We start from the raw sequence: 15,637 nt of genomic DNA on the forward strand, positions 1-15,637 counted from the left end.
ATGGAGGACAATACTTCAGTAAAATTCATTGCTGAAGCTGAATATGTGGAGGCCCGTTCACGGCACATCGACTTAAGATATAAGAATGCAAGAAAATATGTGCAACAAGTATTCGTGAAACTACAATATGTGCCTACAAATGAACAGATCGCTGACGTGCTGAATAAACCCCTGCCAGCTGACCAACACGAATACCTCTCCGAGAAAATGTGCCTTATGTGAACCAATGTCCCTGATGACTACCAAAGAAGGGGTGTCACGCTGAGAATTGCCAGCCAACAGAGACATTCAGTAGTTAAAGAGTTAATGTGTGTTTTCCCCTCTGATAACACCCCCTCATACATCACTCCAACAATTCATATCTTTCCTACATGTCACATCCGCCTGCTTACGTAGGCAAATCATTCCAATCTATATTCTTTTCTGTTTCAGCCATGTTCCGTTAGGCTGCTTGATAAAGTGCCGCTCCTGGCACAATGTATTTCTTTTTACTTTCTAAATACAGTTTGTTTTTACTTTGATTCCTGCCTGCCGAGACTCATTAAAATTCCATCCATCGCAACAAGGGTTAGGGTTACGGTTAGAGTTAGGTTTTTGGGTTAGCTTAGGGTAAGGGTTAGGGTTAGGGTGATGGATAGGGTTACAGTTAGAGCTGGATTAGCGTAAGAAAATGGTATTCAGAGTAAGAAAATGGTATTGCTACCTGTTTTGAACAATTTTAAATACTATATTTCATGTCTAAGAACTTTTTTGGTGCCCAGGGAAAATAGCACAATTTTGCCCAGAACCGAAAAACCATTTTGTCCAGAATCGAAACCCTTTTTCACTCTCAAAATGAAAAATGGATGGTTGAACAGAATTTGCGGTTGTATTCTGATTCTGAAAATAGTATTGAAAATGGTTTTGAACACTTTCATGTTTTGAAGAATTTAATGTCTAAGAACTTTTTTGGTGCCCAGGGAAAGTACCAGAGTTTTGTTCAGAATCGAAAACCTTTTTTTATGTCAAAACAAAATTTGGGGTGGTAGTTTGTTTCTACAAATGCTATTGATAGCTGTTTTCAACAATTTTCAGTTTCGACGAATTTCATGTCTATGAACGTTTTTGGTGCCAAGGGAAAAAACCTTTTCATTCCTAAAATCAAAATTGAGGCTAGAGTCTGATTAGAGATGGTATTCAGAGTAAGAAAATGGTATTGCATTCTGTTTTGAACAATTTCATGTTTTGAAGAATTTCACGTCTAAGAACGTTTTTGGTGCCCAGTGAAAATACCAGAATTTTGCCCAGAATCGAAAAACCATTTTGTCCAGAATCAAAAACTTTTTTCTCTCTCAAAATGAAAAATGGATGGTACAACAGAACATTATAGGAAAAGCTCACAGCAATGAAATGAAGCATTTCGTATGTAAGAACTTTTTTGGTGCCCAGTGAAAATACCAGAATTTTGCCCAGAATCGAAAAACCATTTTGGCCAGGGTTAGGTTTATGTTTTGGGATGGGGTTGGGGTTGGGGAGAGGGTTAGGGTTAGGATTGGGTTAGGGTTAGGGTTAGGGTTAGGATATGGCGAGGGCAAGGGCAAGGGTTAGGGTTAGGGTTAGGGTTAGGCTGAGGGCTGGGTTAGAGTTAGGGTTAGGGTAAGGGTTAGGGCAATGGTTGCGGGTTACAGTTAGAGCTGGGTTTAGTGTTAGAGTAAGGGTTAGGGTTAGGGATAGGTTAGGGTTAGGGTTAGGTTTTAGTGTTAGGGTTGGGGTTAGGGTTAGGTTTTAGGGTTAGGGTTGGGTTGGGGTTAGATTTTAGGGTTAGGATTGGGGTTAGGGTTGGGGTTAGGATTAGGATTAGGGTTACAGTTAGGTTTTCGGGTTAGCTTAGGGTTAGGGTTAGGGCGGCGGTTAAGGTTACGGTTAGGGTTAGGGTTAGGGTTTGCTTAGGGTTATGGTTAGGGCGACAGTTAGGTTTACAGTTAGGGTTAGGGTTAGGGTTAGGAATAGGTTAATGCTAAGGTTTCATATTTTGAAGAACTTTATGTCTAAGAACTTTTTTGGTGCATGGCCAATTCGCTTCAGGACTCAGCTGGGAAGCGGCGCGAGCGAACGGCGTGGGCGGGCGAAGGGCGGGCGAGCCGCGGGCGCGCGGGCAGGCAGGCGGTGGACAAGCCGTTCACTCGCGCCGCTCACTCGCGCCGCTTCCCAGCTGAGTCCTGAAGCCAATTTGCTTCAGGACTCAGCTGGGAAGCGGCGCGAGCAAACGGTGTGGGCGGGCGAGCAAACGGTGTGCGCCAGCAAGAGGGGGAAGACCCAGGGAAGCCGCCCAGCAGCTGATCTGCCCGGTGCCATCTACGCATGCGTGCCCATAGAAAAAAAGGGCGCGCATGCGCAGATGGTGTTTTGACTTCCGGGTTGAAAAATCGCGATTTAGCCCGTTCGCAATGATCGGGATCGTGATACCCGGGGGATCACTGTAATCTGATTCTTCTTTTCCCTCTAATTTTTTGGATCGCCTGTCCATCTCTGCACAGTCTGGTATTTTTTAAATTATTATGTTTTCTTCCGATATTTTATCTGTTTTCCACTGTTGGGCATATACTATTCTGGCAGCTATTAGTATATTTATAAGTAGGTATCTTACCTCTTTTTCTATTTTTTTTAATTAAAAATACCCAATAAATATAATTCTGGGTTTTTTTTCAATTTCTTCATTTGCTACTTCTTTTAGCCAATTTGTTATTTTATTCCAAAACTTTTTTGCCTGTGTGCATGTCCACCATTGGTGGTAGAACGTGCCTCTTTCTTTTTTACACTTCCAACATATTGCAGAGATTTTTGGGAACATTTTTGCTAGTCTTTCTGGCAATAGGTGCCACCTGTAGAACATTTTTAATTGGTTTTCCTTGAATGCGGTTGATCTTGTCATCTGCCAATTGTTAATCCATAATTTTTCCAGTTCAATTGTGTAGCCAAAATTCATTCCCCAGCTTATCATATTCTCTTTTACTATTTCCACTTCTGTCTCATAACGAATCAAAAATTTATATATTTTACCGATTAATTTTTCGTCATGTCGAAGAACTTCTAAAAATGGTATTGATAGCTGTTTTCAAAAATGTTGGGTTTTCACGAGTTTCATGTCTAAGAACGTTTTTGGTGCCCAGGGAAAAAACAGAATTTTGCCCAGAACAGAAAAACCAATATGCCTAGAATCGAAAACCTTTTTGTCTCTCAAAATGAAAAATGGATGGTAGAACAGAATTTGCGGTTGTAGTCTGATTCTGATAATAGTATTCAAAATGGATTTGAACACTTTCATGTTTTGAAGAATTTCATGTCTAAGAACTTTTTTGGTTGGGGTTGGGGAAGGGTTTGGGGTTGTGTTTTGGGATGGGGTTGGGGTTGGGGTTAGGGTTAGGGTTGGGTTAGGGTTAGGGTTACAGCGACGGTTAGGGTTACAGTTGGGTTAGGGTGAGGGTGAGGGTTAGGATTGGGTTGGGGTTGGGGTTGGGTTTAGGGTTAGGGTTAGTGTTAGGGTTAGGATTAGGTTTGGGGTTGTGGTTGTGGTTGTGTTTGGGGTTCTGCTTGTGGTTTGGTTGAGGGTTAGAGTTAGGGTTAGGGTTAGATCTGGGTTAGGGTTAGGGTTGGGGTTGCGATTGGGGTTGGGGTTAGGGTTGTGGTTGTGGTTGTGGTTGTGGTTGGGGTTAGGGTTAGAGTTAGGGTTATGGTTATGGTTACGGTTACGGTTAGGGTTAGGTTTTCGGGTTAGCTTAGGGTAAGGTTTAGGGCGACGGATAGGGTTACAGTTAGAGCTGGATTAGTGTTAGAGCAAGGTTTAGGGTTAGGGATGGATTGGGGTTAGGGTTAGGGTTAGAGTTAGGGTTGGGGTTGGGTTATCTTAGGATTAGGGTTAGGGGGACGGTTAGGTTTACAGTTTGGGTTAGGGTTACGGTGAAGGTTGGGGTTGGGGTTTGGTTTGGGGTTAGGGTTAGCTTAGGGTTAGGGTTAGGGCTGGGTTAGGGTAAGGGTTAGGGTTGGGTTTTCGGGTTAGCTTAGGGTTAGGGTTAGGGTGATGGTTAGGGTTACAGTTAGGGTTAGGGTTAGGGTGTGGGTTGGGTTTGGGGTTGGAGTTGGGGTTGGGGTTGGGGTTGGGGTTGGGTTTCGGGTTAGAGTTAGGGTTATTGTTAGGTTTTTGGGTTAGCTTAGGGTTAGGGTTAGGGCGATGCTTAGGGTTACTGTTAGGGTTAGGATGTGGGTGTGGGTGAGGGTTGGGGTTGGGGTTAGGGTTAGCTTAGGGTTAGGGCAACGGTTAGGTGTACAGTTAGAGCTGGGTTAGGGTTATGGTTAGGTTTTCGGGTTAGCTTAGGGTTAGGGTTAGGGCGACGGTTAGTGTCAGGGTTGGGGTTTGGGTTAGGGTTAGCTTAGGGTTAGGGTTAGGGCGATGGTTAGGTTTACAGTTAGGTTTAGTGTTAGGGTGAGGCTTAGGTTTTGGATTGGGTTAGGGTTCGGGTTAGGGTTGGGGTTAGGGTGATGGTTAGGTTTACAGTTAGGGTTAGTGTTCTGGTGAGGGTTAGGGTTAGGATTGAATTAGAGTTGGGGTTGGGGTTGGGGTTGGGTTTAGGGTTAGGGTTAGGGTTAGGGTTAGAGCTGGGTTAGGGTTAGGGTTAGGGTTAGGGTTAGAGCTGGGTTAGGGTTAGGGTTAGGATTACGGTTGCGGTTAGGGTTGTGGTTGGGGTTAGGCTTAGGGTTAGGGTTAGAGTTAGGGTTACGGTTAGGGTTAGGTTTATGGGTTAGCTTAGGGTAAGGGTTAGGGTTAGGGTGACGGATAGGGTTACAGTTAGAACTGGATTAGGGTTAAAGTAAGGGTTAGGGCTAGGGATGGGTTGGGGTTAGGGTTAGGGTTGGGGTTGGGGTTAGGTTTAAGGTTAGGGTTATGGTTATGGTTAGGTTTTCGGGTTAGCTTAGAGTTAGAGTTAGGGTTAGGGCGATGGTTAGGTTTACAGTTTGGGTTAGAGTTAGGGTTGGGGTTGGGCTTGGGGTTAGGTTTGGGGTTAGGGTTAGCTTAGGGTTAGGGTTAGGGCTGGTTTAGGGTAAGGGTTAGGGTTAGGGTTAGGGTTAGGGTTAGGTTTTCGGTTTAGCTTAGGCTTAGGGTTAGGGTGATGGTTAGGATTACAGTTAGGGTTAGGGTTTGGGTTGGGGTTGCGGTTTGAGTTGGGTTTGGGGTTAGGGTTATGGTTAGGGTTAGGGTTAGAGCTGGGTTAGGTTTAGGGTTGGGGCTGAGGTTGTGGTTGTGGTTGGGTTAGGGTTAGAGCTGGGTTAGGTTTAGGGTTAGGGTTGTGGTTGGGGTTGGGGTTGGGATTAGGGTTGTGGTTGTGGTTGTGGTTGGGGTTGGGTTTAGGGTTAGGGTTAGGGTTACGGTTAGGTTTAGGTTTTCGGGTTAGCTTAGGGTAAGGGTTAGGGTTAGGGTGACGGATAGGGTTACAGTTAGAGCTGGATTAGGGTTAGAGTAAGGGTTAGGGTTAGGGATGGGTTGGGGTTAGGGTTAGGGTTAGGGTTAGGTTTTCAGGTTAGCTTAGGGTTAGGGTTAGGGTTAGGGCGACGGTTAGGTTTACAGTTTGGGTTAGGGTTAGGGTGAAGATTGGGATTGGGGTTTGGGTTGGGGTTAGGGTTAGCTTAGGGTTAGGGTTAGAGCTGGGTTAGGTTTAGGGTTAGGGTTGTGGTTGTGGTTGGGGTTGGGGTTAGGGTTGTGGTTGGGGTTGGGGTTGGGTTTAGGGTTAGGGTTACGGTTAGGTTTAGGTTTTCGGGTTAGCTTAGGGTAAGGGTTAGGGTTAGGGTGACGGATAGGGTTACAGTTAGAGCTGGATTAGGGTTAGAGTAAGGGTTAGGGTTATGGATGGGTTGGGGTTAGGGTTAGGGTTAGGTTTTCAGGTTAGCTTAGGGTTAGGGTTAGGGTTAGGGCGACGGTTAGGTTTACAGTTTGGGTTAGGGTTAGGGTGAAGATTGGGATTGGGGTTTGGTTTGGGGTTAGGGTTAGCTTAGGGTTAGGGTTAGGGCTGGGTTAGGGTAAGGGTTATGGTTGGGTTTTTGGGTTAGCTTAGGGTTAGGGTTAGGGTGATGGTTAGGGTTACAGTTAGGGTGAGGGTTGGGGTTCGGGTTTGAGTTGGGGTTGGGGTTAGGTTTAGGGTTAGGGTTATTGTTAGGGTTAGGTTTTTGGGTTAGCTTAGGGTTAGGGTTAGGGTTAGGGTTAGGGTTAGGGTTAGCTTAGGGTTAGGGTTAGGGTTAGCTTAGGGTTAGGGTTAGGGTTAGGGTTAGGGCGATGGTTAGGTTTACAGTTAGGTTTAGTGTTAGGGTGAGGCTTAGGGTTCGGATTGGGTTAGGGTGAGGGTTAGGGTTGGGGTTAGGGTGATGGTTAGGTTTACAGTTAGGGTTAGTGTTCTGGTGAGGGTTAGGATTGGATTAGAGTTAGGGTTGGGGTTGGGTTTAGGGTTAGGGTTAGGGTTAGGATTAGGGTTAGAGCTGGGTTAGGTTTAGGGTTAGGGTTAGAGTTAGGGTTAGGATTACGGTTGCGGTTAGGGTTGCGGTTGGGGTTGGGGTTGGGGTTAGGGTTAGGGTTAGAGTTAGGGTTACGGTTAGGGTTAGGGTTAGGTTTAGGTTTATGGGTTAGCTTAGGGTAAGGGTTAGGGTTAGGGATGGGTTGGGGTTAGGGTTAGAGTTGGGGTTGTGGTTGGGGTTAGGTTTAAGGTTAAGGTTATGGTTAGGGTTAGGTTTTTGGGTTAGGTTAGAGTTATGGTTAATGTTAGGGTGATGGTTAGGTTTACAGTTTGGGTTAGTGTTAGGGTTGGGGTTGGGGTTAGGTTTGGGGTTAGGGTTAGCTTAGGGTTAGGGTTAGGGCTGGTTTAGGGTAAGGGTTAGGGTTAGATTTTCGGTTTAGCTGAGGCTTAGGGTTAGGGTGATGGTTAGGATTACAGTTAGGGTTAGGGTTGGGGTTGTGGTTTGAGTTGGGTTTGGGTTTAGGGTTATGGTTATGGTTAGGGTTAGAGCTGGGTTAGGTTTAGGGTTGGGGTTGAGGTTGTGGTTATGGTTGGGTTAGGGTTAGGGTTAGAGCTGAGTTAGGTTTAGGGTTGGGGTTGGGGTTGGGGTTGGGTTTAGGGTTAGGGTTACGGTTAGGTTTAGGTTTTCGGGTTAGCTTAGGGTAAGGGTTAGGGTTAGGGTGATGGATAGGGTTACAGTTAGAGCTGGATTAGGGTTAGAGCTGAGTTAGGTTTAGGGTTGGGGTTGGGGTTAGGGTTGGGGTTAGGGATGGGTTGGGGTTAGGGTTAGGGTTAGGGTTAGGTTTTCAGGTTAGCTTAGGGTTAGGGTTAGGGCGACGGTTAGGTTTACAGTTTGGGTTAGGGTTAGGGTTAGGGTGACGGTTAGGTTTACAGTTTGGGTTAGGGTTAGGGTTAGGGTGAAGATTGGGATTGGGGTTTGGTTTGTGGTTAGGGTTAGGTTAGGGTTAGGGTTAGGGCTGGGTTAGGGTAAGGGTTATGGTTGGGTTTTTGGGTTAGCTTAGGGTTAGGGTTAGGGTTACAGTTAGGCTGAGGGTTGGGGTTTGAGTTGGGGTTGGGGTTAGGTTTAGGGTTAGGGTTATTGTTGGGGTTAGGTTTTTGGGTTAGCTTAGGGTTAGGGTGAGGGTTAGGGTTAGCTTAGGGTTAGGGTTAGGGTTACGGTTAGGGTAATGGTTATGGTTATGGTTAGGTTTTCGGGTTAGCTTAGGGTTAGGGTTTGGCAACAGTTATGGTTAGGGTTGGGGTTGGGGTTAGGGTTAGCTTAGGGTTAGGGTTAGGGCAACGGTTAGGTTTATAGTTAGGGTTAGTGTTCTGGTGAGGGTTAGGGTTAGGATTGGGTTAGAGTTAGGGTTAGAGCTGGGTTAGGTTTAGGGTTAGGGATAGGGTTAGGGTTGCGGTTTATTCATTTATTTTTATTTATTTATTAGATTTGTATGCCGCCGCTCTCTGCAGACACGGGGTGGCTCACAGCAATAATAAACAATATATAACAAATCCAATAATTTAAAAGAAACACTAAAAGCCCCATTATTTAAAGCAAACATACATACAAGCATACCATACATAACTATATAAGCCCGGGGGAGATGTTTCAATTCCCCCATGCCTGATGGCAAAGGTGGGTTTTAAGGAGTTTACGAAAGGCGAGGAGGGTGGGGGCAGTTCTAATCTCTGGGGGGAGCTGGTTCCAGAGGGTCGGGGCCACCATAGAGAAGGCTCTTCCCCTGGGTCCCGCCAAACGGCATTGTTTAGTTGATGGGACCCAGAGAAGGCCAACTCTGTGGGACCTAATCGGTCACTGCGATTCGTGCTGCAAAAGGCGGTCCTGGAGATATTCTCGCCCGATGCCATGAAGGGCTTTATAGGTCATAACCAACACTTTGAATTGTGACCGGAAACTGATCGGCAACCAATGCAGACTGCGGAGTGTTGGTGTAACATGGGCATATCTAGGGAAGCCCATGACTGCTCTCGCAGCTGCATTCTGCACGATCTGAAGTTTCCGAACACTTTTCAAAGGTAGCCCCATGTAGAGAGCATTACAGTAGTAGAACCTCGAGGTGATGAGGGCATGAGTGACTGTGAGCAGTGAGTCCCGGTCCAAATAGGGCCGCAATTGGTGCAGCAGGTGAACCTGGGCAAACGCCCCCCTCGCCACAGCTGAAAGATGGTTCTCTAATGTGAGCTGTGGATCGAGGAGGATGCCCAAGTTGCGGACCCTCTCCGAGGGGGTCAATAATTCCCCCCATGGTGATGGATGGACAGATGGAATTGTCCTTGGGAGGCAAAACCCAAAGCCACTCCATCTTATCAGGGTTGAGTTTGAGTCTGTTGACAACCATCCAGGCCCCAACAGACTCCAGACACCGGCACCTCACTTCCACTGCTTCGTTGATTGGACATGGGGTGGAGATGTAAAGCTGGGTATCATCAGCGTACTGATGATACCTCACCCCATGCCCTTGGATGATCTCATCCAGTGGTTTCATGTAGATATTGAATAGCAGGGGGGAGAGGACTGACCCCTGAGGCACCCCACAAGGGAGAGACCTCGGGGTTGATCTCTGGCCCCCCCACTAACACCGACTGTGACTGACCGGAGAGGTAGATGGAGAACTACTGAAGAACAGTGCCTCCCACTCCCAGCCCCTCCAGCCGGCGCAGAAGGATACCATGGTCGATGGTATCTAAAGCCACTGAGAGGTCAAGAAGCACCAGGACAGAGGATAAACCCCTGTCCTGGGCCCACCAGAGATCATCCATCAACACGACCAAAGCAGTTTCCATGCTGTAACCAGGCCTGAAGCCTGACTGCTGGGGACATAGATAATCGGCTTCTTCCAAGGACCGCTGGAGCTGGAGCGCCGCCACCTTCTCAACAACCTTCCCCATAAAGGGAAGGTTGGAGACTGGATGATAGTTATTAAGTACGACTGGGTTCAGGGAAGGCTTCTTGAGGAGGGGCGCACAAGCACCTCTTTATAGGGTGTTGGAAAGGACCCCCTCCCCAAGGAAGCGTTGACAATCTCCTGGGCCCAGTTCCGTGTCACCTCCCTGCTGGCCGAAACCAGCCAGGAGGGACACGGATCCAGTAAGCAGGTGGCGAAACTCACAGCTCCAATGGCCTTGTCCACTTCATCAGGTGTCACCAGATCAAACTCTTCCCAGACAGGTGGACAAGTCACCTCGACTGACTCATTGTCAGTTGACTCTGTTTTACAATTAGAGTCGAGGTCCGCACAGATCCAAGCGATTTTATCAGCGAAAAATGTGTTAAAATCCTCGGCACTACACTGTAAGGGCTCCCCAACTCCCCCCTGGTTAAGAAGGGAGTGGGTCACCCTAAACAGAGTGGCTGGGCGAGATTCCACTTACGCGCATCTTGCCGCCTTGAGTGCCACTTTGTAAGTCTTAATTAAATCTCTTACAAGTGTTTGATCGGATTCAGACTTACTCTTCCTCCATCGCTTCTCTAGACGTCTCTTCTGGCACTTCAACTCCCGGAGCTCCTCGTTGAACCATGGAGCTCTATGGGGTCTAGCGCCATGGAGAGGTCGCAATGGCGCAATCTGATCAAGAGCCTCTGCTGCAGCCTTGTTCTAGGCCTCCGCAAGGGACTCCGCCGAACTGTGGACGAGTGCATCTGGAATAACCCCAAGCGCCGTCTGAAAGCCCTCTGGGTCCATCAGGCATCTGGGGCGGAACAACTTAATCGGTTCCGCCTCCCTGCGGGGAAGGATTGGAGCCAGGAAGTCAAGCCATAGTAGAAAATGGTCCGACCATGACAAAGGCAATGCTTCTAAGCCCCTCAGTCTCTGACCATTACTCAATTGGTTGCGGTTAGGGTTGTGGTTGTGGTTGTGGTTGTGGTTGGGGTTTGGTTTAGGGTTAGAGTTAGGGTTAGGGTTACGGTTAGGGTTAGGTTTACGGGTTAGCTTAGGGTAAGGGTTAGGGTTAGGGTGACGGACAGGGTTACAGAGAGCTGGATTAGGGTTAGAGTAAGGGTTAGGGTTAGGGTTGGGTTTAGGGTTAGGGTTATGGTTAGGATTAGGTTTTTGGGTTAGCTTAGGGTTAGGGTTAGGTTGACGGTTAGGTTTACAGTTTGGGTTAGAGTTAGGGTTAGGGTTGGGCTTGGGCTTGGGGTTTGGTTTGGGGTTAGGGTTAGCTTAGGGTTAGGGTTAGGGCTGGGTTAGGGTAAGGGTTAGGGTTAGGGCTGGGTTAGGGTAAGGGTTAGGGTTAGGTTTTCGGTTTAGCTTATGGTTAGGGTTAGGGTTATGTTTAGGGTGAGGGTTGGGGTTGGGGAGGGGGTTAGGGTTAGGGTTAGCTTAGGGTCAGCGTTAGGTTAAGGGCGACGGTTAGGTTTACAGTTAGAGCTGGGTTAGGGTTACAGTAAGGGTTAGGGTTAGGGTTAGGGTTGGGTTTAGGGTTAGGGTTAGGGTTAGGTTTTCGGGTTAGGGTTAGGGTTAGAGTTAGGGTTGGGGTTGGGATTTGGGTTAGGGTTAGGATTAACTTAGGGTTAGGGTTAGGGTTAGGGCAATGGTTAGGTTTACAGTTAGGGTTAGTTTTAGGGTGAGGGTTAGGGTTAGGGTTAGGGTTCGGATTGGGTTAGGGTTAGGGTTACAGTTAGGGTTAGGGTTGGGGTTGGGGTTGGGATTTGGGTTAGGGTTAGGATTAATTTAGGGTTAGAGTTAGGGTGACGGTTAGGGTGACGGTTAGGTTTACAGTTAAGGTTAGTTTTAGGGTGAAGGTTAGGGTTAGGGTTAGGGTTAGGGTTCGGATTGGGTTAGGGTTAGGGTTGGGGTTGGGGTTGGGTTTAGGGTTAGGGTTATGGTTAGGTTTTCGGGTTAGCTTAGGGTTAGGGCGATGGTTAGGGTTACAGTGAGGGTTAGGGTTAGGGTTGGGGTTGGGATTTGGGTTAGGGTTAGGGTTAGGGTTAACTTAGGGTTTGGGTTAGGGCGATGGTTAGGTTTACAGTTAGGGTTAGTTTTCAGGTGAGGGTTAGGGTTCGGATTGGGTTAGGGTTAGGGTTGGGATTTGGGTTAGGGTTGGGGTTGGGGTTAGGGTTAGGTTTTTGGGTTAGCTTTGGGTAGGGTTAGTTTTAGGGTGACGGTTAGGGTTAGGGTTCGGATTGGGTTAGGGTTGGGGTTGGGGTTGGGGTTGGGGTTGGGGTTAGGGTTAGGTTTTGGGGTTAGCTTTTGGTGCCATGGGAAAAAACCTTTTCAGTCCCAACATCAAAATTGAGGGTCGAATCTGATTAGAGATGGTATTCAGAGTAAGAAAATGGTATTGCTACCTGTTTTGAATAATTTTGGGTTTTCATGAGTTTCATGTATAAGAACGTTTTTGGTGCCCAGGGAAAATAGAAGAATTTTGCCCAGAACGGGAAAACCAATTTGCCTACAATCAAAACCCTTTTTCTCTCTCAAAATGAAAAATGTATGGTAGAACAGAATTTGCAGTTGTAGTCTGATTCTGATAAGAGTATTGAAAATGGATTTGAACACTTTCATATTTTGAAGAATTTCATGTCTAAAAACATTTTTTGTTGGGGTTGGGATTAGGGTTGGGGTTGGGGAAGGAGTTGGGGTTAGAGTTAGGATTGGGTTAGGATTAAGGTTAGGGTTACGGGTAGGGTTACGGTTAGGTTTAGGTTTATGGGTTAGCTTAGGGTAAGGGTTAGGGTTGGGGTTGGGGTTAGGGTTACGGTTATGGTTAGGTTTTTGGGTTAGCTTAGGGTTAGGGTTAGGGCGACAGTTAGGTTTACAGTAAGGGTTAATGTTAGGGTAAGGGTTAGGGTTTGGATTGGGTTAGTGTTAGGGTGATGGTTAGGTTTACAGTTAGGGTTAGTGTTAGGGTGAGGGTTAGGGTTAGGATTGGGTCAGGGTTAGGGTTGGGGTTAGGGTTACGGTTAGGATTAGGGGTACGGCGAGTGGGAGGGCAAGGGCAAGGGTTAGGGTTAGGGCTGGGTTAGGGTAAGGGTTAGGGTTAGTTTATCGGGTTAGCTTAGGGTTAGGGTTACGGTTACGGTTAGGTTTTGGGTTACCCTATCGTTATGGTTAGGGTTACACTTAGGGTTAGGGTTAGGGTGAGGGTTGGGGTTGGGGTTAGGGTTATGGTTAGGTTTTCCGGTTACCTTACGGTTAGGGTTAGGGTGACAGTTAGGTTTACAGTAAGGGTTAGTGTTAGGGTGAGGGTTATGGTTTGGATTGGGTTAGGGTTAGTGTTAGGGTGATGGTTAGGTTTACAGTTAGGGTTAGGGTTAGCGTTAGGGTTAGGGTGAGGGTGAGGGTGAGGGTGAGGGTTAGGGTTAGGATTGGGTTAGGGTTAGGGTTGGGGTTGGGTTTCGGGTTAGGGTTACAGTTAGGTTTTGGGTTACCTTATCGTTAGGGTTAGGGTTAGGGTTAGGGCGATGGTTAGGTTTAAAGTTAGAGCTGGGTTAGGGTTAGAGTAAGGGTTAGGGTTAGGGTTAGGATTGGGTTAGGGTTAAGGTTAGGGTTAGGGTTAGGGTGAAGGTTGGGGTTAGGGTTAGGGTTAGGGTTAGGTTAGGGTTAGGTTTACGGGTTAGCTTAGGGTAAGGGTTAGGGTTAAGGTGTCAGATATGGTAACAGTTAGAGCTGGATTAGGGTTAGAGTAAGGATTAGGGTTAGGGATGGGTTGGGGTTAGGGTTAGGGTTGGGGTTGGGGTTAGGTTTAAGGTTAGGGTTATGGTTATGGTTAGGGTTATATTTTTGGGTTAGCTTAGGTTTAGGGTTAGGGCGACGGTTGGGTTTACAGTTTGGGTTAGGGTTAGGTTTAGGGTTAGGATTAGAGTAAGTGTTAGGGTTAGGGTTAGGGTTAGGGTAAGGTTAATTGTTAGGTTTTCGGGATAGCTTAGGGTTAGGGTTAGGGTGAGGGCTGGGGTTGGGGTTGGAGTTGGGTTTGGGGTTGGGTTTAGGATTAGGGTTAGGGTTCGGTTTTCGGGTTAGCTTAGGGTTAGTGTTTGGGTTAGGGCGTGTTGTGATTCCGTGTGAGGCCCCTCAGGGAACGGCTGATCCTCTGCCGGCTTCCTGCTCAGAGGGGGAGGATGAGGAACAGGAGGTTCAGGCAGACGGGGAGGAGGAATCTCAGGCTGAGGGAGAGGGAGGACAGCCAGAGTCCCCCGAGAGGGAGCTCTCCCCAGCAAGCAGCCTGGATTCCTTAGATGAAAATGCACAAGCAATCATCGATCTCCGGCAGAGAAGAGCAACACAACGAAGGGGACAATTAGCACTAAAGAGGCAACAGCTGGGTTTGGGTGTGGTGCTCTCTGGAAAGGCTGAAAAGGCAGATCCACCCTTCCTGGCTTGTGGAGTATTATCTTTGGGAGTCCTGGGACCTGGCTGTGATCTTTGACGTCTTGGAATTCTGGTTTGTGACTTTGAATACTGAAACCTTGGGGGAAAAAGGTGTGGGTCTTATTCTCTACAGTGGTGGGTGTGCCAGCAAGAAGTCTGCTGTATTGTCTGGCCATCAGGACTCTGCTGTGAAGTCTCATAGCCTGCCTGTTGGGAAGAACAGGTTTTTCTCTGGGTTTATTTTTCAAACTATAAAGTGCTTTTGCTTTTACCAGCGTGTCTGGCTGCTTTTTCCAGTTGGTGTTGAAGTCTGGGGGCACCCAGACAGAACAGGGCGACGGTTAGATTTACAGATATGGTTATGGTTATGGTTATGGTTATGGTTATGGTTAGGGTTAGGGTTAGGGTTAGGGTTAGGGTTACTGTTAGGGTTAGGGTTAGGGTTAGGGTTAGAGTGCGGGTTGTTGTTGGGGTTGGGGTTGGGGTTAGGGTTTGCTTAGTGTTAGGCGACGATTAAGTTTACAGTTAGGGTTAGGGTTAGGAATAGGTTAATGTGAAGGTTTCATGTTTTGAAGAACTTCATGTCTAAGAATTTTTTTGGTGCATTGTGACAATAGCACAATTTTGCCCAGAATCAAAAAACCATTTTGCCTAGAATCAAATTGAAAAATGGATGGTAGAATAGAATTTACGGATGTAGTCTGATTCTGAAAATAGTATTGAAAATGGTTTTGAACAATTTCATGTTTTGAAGAACTTCATGTATAAGAACTTTTTTGGTGCTCAGGGAAAGTACCAGAATTTTGTTCTGAATCGAAAACCTTTTTCTCTGTCAAAACAAAATTTGGGGTTGTAGTTTGATTCTATAAATGTCATGGATAGCTGTTTTCAACAATTTTTGGTTTTGACGAATTTCATGTCTAAGAACGTTTTTTGTGGCAAGGGAAAAATCCTTTTCAGTCCCAACATCAAAATTGAGGCTAGAATCTGATTAGAGATGGTATTCAGAGTAAGAAAATGGTATTGCTACCAGTTTTGAAAAATTTCATGTTTTGAACAATTTCATGTCTAAGAACTTTTTTGGTGCATGGGAAAAATACCAGAAATTTGCACTGAACTGAAAAACCATTTTGTCCAGAATTGAAAACCTTTCTCTCTCTCAAAATGAAAATCAGATGGTAGAACAGAATTTGCGGTTGTAGTCTGATTCTGAAAATGGTATTGAAAATGGTTTTGAAAAATTTCATTTTTTAAAGAACTTCATGTCTAAGTATGTTTTTGGTGCATGATGAAAATAGCAGAATTTTGCCTAGAACGGAAAAACCAATTTGCCTAGAATCGAAAACCTTTTTCTCTCTCAAAATGAAAAATGGATGGTAGAACAGAATTTGCAGTTGTAGTCTGATTCTGATAAGAGTATTGAAAATGGATTTGAACACTTTCATATTTTGAAGAATTTCATGTCTAAAAACTTTTGGGTTGGGGTTGGGGTTGGGGTTGGGGAAGGAGTTGGGGTTAGGGTTAGGATTGGGTTAGGGTTAGGGTTAGGGTTACAGTTAGGTTTAGGTTTACAGTTTAGCTTAAGGTAAGGGTTAGGTTTAGTGTGTCGGATAGGGTAACAGTTACAGCTGGATTAGGGTTAGAGTAAGGGTTAGGGATGGGTTGGGCTCAGGGTTATCGTTAGGGTTATATTTTTGGCTTAGCTTAGGGTTAGGGTTACAGTTAGGGTTAGGGTTGGGGTTGGGGTTGGAGTTGTGTTTGGGGTTGGGTTTACAGTTAGGGTTAGGGTTA

Source organism: Erythrolamprus reginae, chromosome 6 (assembly GCF_031021105.1).
Source record: "Erythrolamprus reginae isolate rEryReg1 chromosome 6, rEryReg1.hap1, whole genome shotgun sequence".
Classification (NCBI taxonomy): domain Eukaryota; kingdom Metazoa; phylum Chordata; class Lepidosauria; order Squamata; family Dipsadidae; genus Erythrolamprus; species Erythrolamprus reginae.